Here is a 6,000-nt window from a genome sequence, read left to right on the forward strand (position 1 = left end):
TGAAGAACCAACTTAAATGTTAATGTATATGTTTTCCGGCTGAGTTGGAATCAGGCTTGGGGTGAATTACATTGTAAAATAATGCATTACATTACCATTACTTCATGAATTATAGCATTAAATTACCATTACCATTACCTAATTTTCTTGAAGTAATGCATTACATTACCATTACATAAGTAAAGTAATGCATTAACATTACTTTGTGAAAAGTCAATAAGTATTAAAAAAGTAATTTAAAAACTAAATAAAGAGTTTTTGTAAATATTTCATAAATAAAACATGCTTAAATTATTTACAGGTTCATGTTCATGTTCACTATCAGGTTCAAATTTAATGACTTATACAAGATTGCAGTTGCACTTGTAGTTCTCAAAGTAAGGTTGGTCCCGTAACATTTACACGCTAATGGCGGAGTTGACAATCTCTGTTATTTATGTCTCTGATTTTCGGAGTATGATTTTTAATGAAAGGAACTGTTGTATCGTAATTCTTTGTTTAGGTGATGCACGAGTTTACACAAAAAAGTATAAGTGGCGAACGGATTATTTTTTCCTATTAATTTTGCATGAATCGCAAATGAAGAAATTCGTGTCAGATAAGTCGGTCATAAAATCAAAATGGCGACCGTGACAAATCTTTTTATTGTCAAAGTTCTTGGAATCTTATTGTAAAAAAAATATTTTCTAACGTCAGGTGCCTGTGTTTGTTATCGGTAAACAAATGTTCACTCTGTTTGTTAATTCAGCAGTTTTAGAGTTTTCGGGGTTTTCATAAAACTTTTTTTACGGATACTGTCTGACTTGTGGGTTTTCCCTTGGATCACAAAATTGAATAAATCTAATGATTAAAATTATCTACTTTGATATAGTTGTTTGATTTCCTCGGTTAGTAGTAATTTTTAAATTTTTTCCTTGGGGTCTTATTTTTCATAAGATACCGTTGTATCAATTTTCTACAATTATGAAGGCCGGGATTGAGTAAAATTTAGGCAAAGTATCAGACAATTGCAAAAAAGCCGAATTAACATAGATTGTAAAAACTAATTCAAACTCATAAATTTTGGAAGCATATTCGAGGAAATCCAGGACAATTGCAAGACCCCGTCTTTCAGTACTCTCAGTACTTTGATTAGAGCTACGTTTGCATTATGATTTCCTGTTGATAGTTTAATTCACTGAAATGATATGATGTTGTCTAATCGCCGATCACCATTTAACATACTTGCAATCCATTTGATATAATTATATTGCTTGTATGAGCTATTGTTCAGCGAGGGATTCTTTTTATATCACATTAATCAATAGTTTAACGATTTCATCCAATAGGAAATGGATTTTTTTATACTTAGTTAAATCCGAACCCGATTCTTTCTTTGCCTAAATTTCAGAATGGAAGTTGAGTACCTATACTATCATGTGAAATGTAAAGGAAGTAGTGTAAAATATAAATTATCCTAAAACAGGACATTGCATGGACAGATTTGGGACTAAACAAAGTTCAATGCGTGAACAGAAATTGATTTGAAATATTTATTTGTTACAAAATTACCTATTATTATTATTATTATTATTCATACAACAAAACATTAAACTGAGATCAAAGTTTATAGGGCCTGTTTCGTTAATTTAAAAGGATTTGACACAATTTGAGCTCAAAATGATAAAATCTTATTTTTCAATTCTTTTATCTTTAGAATGGCAAACTGAAGCATTTTTAATTCTTTGTCATAGTTTACATGTCATTAGTCGCGTTTAGCAGATGAAACAACAATTTCTAATCTGCGTATCTCGGTTGTTACTTGACCTCAAGCTTTTAATTTTGGTAAAGCAATACAAATATTTAAATTAACTGTTTGAGAAAACGAAACATTATATTTGTTTATAGCTTAAATTGCGTCTTAGTCTCTTTAAATGAAAATATTGCTTCAATTTATGTTAAGGTGAATAACTCTTATTCAATATTGACGTTACTAATACGAGAATGCACTCTGTCCATAATATTTAAAATATCACAGGTGTGGCATCAAAGTAAACGACAACTGAATAATGACCGGTTTTAAAAAGTAGTTTAGTATCTTATTAATTATTATAGATACATATAATAAAACATCCTGAACACAGAACCGTGTCTTTATTATTTACTCGGTCCCAAATGGCGTCGCCGGTATCTACATTCAATGGTGATTCTTGTGTGAGGAAGAATGTCTACAAAATCCAGTGAGCAGTCATCGCTGAAAACAACTCACCTGTGAAAAGTCCGGAACATACCGTTACCTCTTTAGATAGAAATACCTTTAAACGCCGAACCATGACGACAAAGAAGTTAAGACAACAAATAAAAACTCTACAAAAAGAACTCGATAGACGCATAGATGAGGACAACGAAGAATACAAATCCAAAACTACTTATCTAATACCAGTCCATAATGTGCAGAATTTCAGCGAAAATGAAGATAAAGACGATATTCATGTCGACGACTGGATAGAAGAAGTTGAACATGTCATCAAAAGTCACCGTATGAATAGAGAAGAAAGTACCGACTTCATATATTCAAATCTGACTGGATTGGCAAAAGAAGAAATCAAATATCGGCCATATGAAGAAAGAAGCTATCCAACAAAAGTGTTCCGTATTTTAAGTGAAACGTTTGGAGACAAAAAAGGAATAACAGTCCTACAGAGAAATTTCTTTGAGCGAAAACAGATGGAGGGGGAGTCTTTACGTGAATACAGTTACGCTCTGATGAACCTCATCAAGAAAATTACGACGAAAAACACAGATAGTATTCCAAACCCTGATTTGACCCTGTGTGAACAATTTGCGCAAAATGTGAATGATATCTCATTACGTAGAGAATTAAAACGACTTATTCGTCAACAGCCGGATATACATTTTCTGGACTTTCGGGACGAAGCAATATTGTTTTCAGAGGATGAAGAAAAGAACCGCTCAAAGTGCTCAACAGACAGACATACTACAGAAAAACAGGCCACAGAATCTTCACAGAAGTCAGAGAAAACTACTCACGGAATTGACAAATACTTAGAAGTCATACAACGGCAGGAACAAAACATCGACAATCTTACAAAGTTACTTGAACGACAAACTGTATCCAAATCCAAAGAACAATACCGATTACCTTATCCACAATTAAACCGCCGCCGTTGCTATACATGTAAAAGCGAAAATCATATCCAAAGAAACTGTCCACGAAATCTCACTTCGGCAAATTACCAACAATCGGGAAAATAGATCCTGCTGATGAGCAGAGTCCGACATCAGCAGGAAATAAAGAGGACTCCACCTGTGTCAATCATATTATTGGTCAAAGCCCTACAGTTAAAATTAAGATGTTTGGTGTAGAAATTAACTGTTTATTAGACACTGGGTCTATGGTGACTACAATAACGGAAAGTTTTTATAGAAACAACATCGAAACACTCTGTAAGAATATAAAGAATGATGTGAAATTGAATTTAAAAGCAGCAAATGGAATTTCAATCCCTTATATCGGATACATGTTGAATGTATGGGAAACGTTATAGAAGATCGCAGTATCCTGATAATTAAAGATGCAGACGATGGAATGACTCGGAAACGTAAACACAATATCCCGGGCATTTTAGGAATGAATATTATTGGACAGTGCAAAGATATTTTTATTCAAAAACATGGAAATTATTATCACGAGAAAGTGTCTGAAATATCCTGCAATTCGAAAATTAAGTCAGCATTCCGAGTGTGTGATCAAGAGAACAGAACTGTGTATGGTTTTGCTAAAGTGTCTGCGCGACATCCCGTTAGAGTCCCCGCAAGATATGTGATTGTGATCAAACGCTACTGGGCCGCCAATACCTGGAAATTACTCAGCCGTAGCAGAACCATTGTCGCATAGCGAGCACCTGAGTGACAGCGTTGTTATAGTCCGGACATTCGTTCAAGTGATCAAGGGCCATTTCTATTTGCGGCTAGCGAACATAACTGATTCTGATGTCTGGATTTCACCTCGAACACGCATTGCTATATTATCAAAAGGGGAAGAAGTTATCAATGAAATTAGTGACCCTGTGCAATTTTCCAATTGTGGCACAGTACAGGAAATATTCAGTGTCATGTGCCAGAATCCACTACCGAACGTTCCTGTATTCATGTGAACTTGGACAAAGTTTACGCGACAGACCAAGAAAAACGAAACATAGAATTACTATTTCACAGTTATCATGACGTATTTTCAAAGTCGGATTTAGACACAGGATTTACAGATACGGTAAAACACAAAATAACGCTGACAGATGGAGTACCGGTCAATCTACCGTATCGACGCATTCCGCCGACGCAATTTGAGGAAGTTAAACAACATATTAGAGAGCTATTACATAGGGATATTATAAGAGAAAGTACGTATGCATCACCAATTGTTATCGTTCGCAAGAAGAATGGTGAATTACGTCTGTGCGTTGATTATCGGAAGTTAAACTCTAAGACAATCAAAGACGCATATCCTCTCCCCCGTGTTGAAGAATCATTTGATACACTGTGTGGTTCCCGTTATTTCTCGACCATGGATTTGACTTCAGGATATAACCAAGTTGCAGTAGAAGAGAACGACAAACACAAAACAGCATTTACTACACCATTTGGACTATACGAATTTAACACCATGCCGTTCGGTTTGTGTAACGCTCCCGCCACCTTTCAAAGACTTATGCAGCACTGTTTCCGCGATGAAGTTTTCCAGATACTCCTGGTATTCTTAGATGATATCATTGTGTTTTCACGGACTGTAGAAGAACAAATTCAGAGACTGGAAGTAGTATTTCAGAAACTTCGTCAGCATGGACTTAAATTAATACCATCTAAATGTGATTTTTTCAAAGAGGAAGTAAAATACCTATATATACATAGTATCAAAGCATGGAATTAACACAGATCCTCAAAAAGTGCAAGCTGTGAGTGACTGGGCAACACCGGCAACACCAAAACAGTTACGTTCATTTCTTGGATTGGCGTCATATTATAGACGTTTTATTCAATCTTTTGCGAAAGTTGCTGCGCCATTGTACAATTTAATCAGAAAGTTTCCGAATGCATCTAAGAAGCTGTTCTGTGAAAAGTGGAATAGTGAATGTGAAAAATCATTTGTGTTATTAAAAGAATTACTTACCAGTGCACCAATTCTAGGATATGCCGATTACACAAAACCATTTGTGCTTGAAGCCGATGCAAGTCTCAACGGTCTCGGAGCGGTACTCTCGCAACACCAAGATGGTCAATTACGTGTTATTGCATACGCCAGCAGATCAATTCGTCCCAACGAACAGAATGTACAGAATTACAGTTCGCGACGTCTGGAACTTTTAGCATTGTATTGGAGTATTACCGACAAATTCCGGGATTATTTAGTGAACTCTTCTTTTACCGTTTATACCGACAATAATCCGCTTGTGTATCTACTGTCTTCTAAATTGAGTGCATACGAACAACGCTGGGTGTCACAGTTGGCTCTCTTCAACTTTGAAATCAAATATCGCAGTGGAAAACACAATTGGAATGCAGATGCTCTTTCACGTAAGTCAGTGAGTGAAGAAGGAATACTTACCTCATCAACCAGTCTAGGAAATCTCTGGTCGTCTGAAATTCCAAAAGATGTTATGTGTGTGGAACAGAGATTGTGTCAAGAATCATCCGATGTGATATGTGTTGAAATGCAATGTTCTCTTTGTCAATACAGTCAAAGTGATCTGAAACGCCTACAGTCTCAGGACAAAGACATTCATCAGTTTTTAAAGTTCTGGAAACAGGGAGTATATCCAAAGAAAGAAGAAAGGAAAAACAGTGAAAAGGCTGTGAATATTCTTTTCAGGCAGTGGAATCGTTTAAGTATGGATAACGGAATACTTTACAGAACTGTGTGTGATCCGGTTAATGGAGAAACCAAACAGTACGTTTTACCATCTTCACTGAAACTGGAAATTCTTAAACAGTGTCATGACAACC

The sequence above is a fragment of the Crassostrea angulata genome, chromosome 8 (genome assembly GCF_025612915.1).
Source record: "Crassostrea angulata isolate pt1a10 chromosome 8, ASM2561291v2, whole genome shotgun sequence".
NCBI lineage: Eukaryota > Metazoa > Mollusca > Bivalvia > Ostreida > Ostreidae > Magallana > Magallana angulata.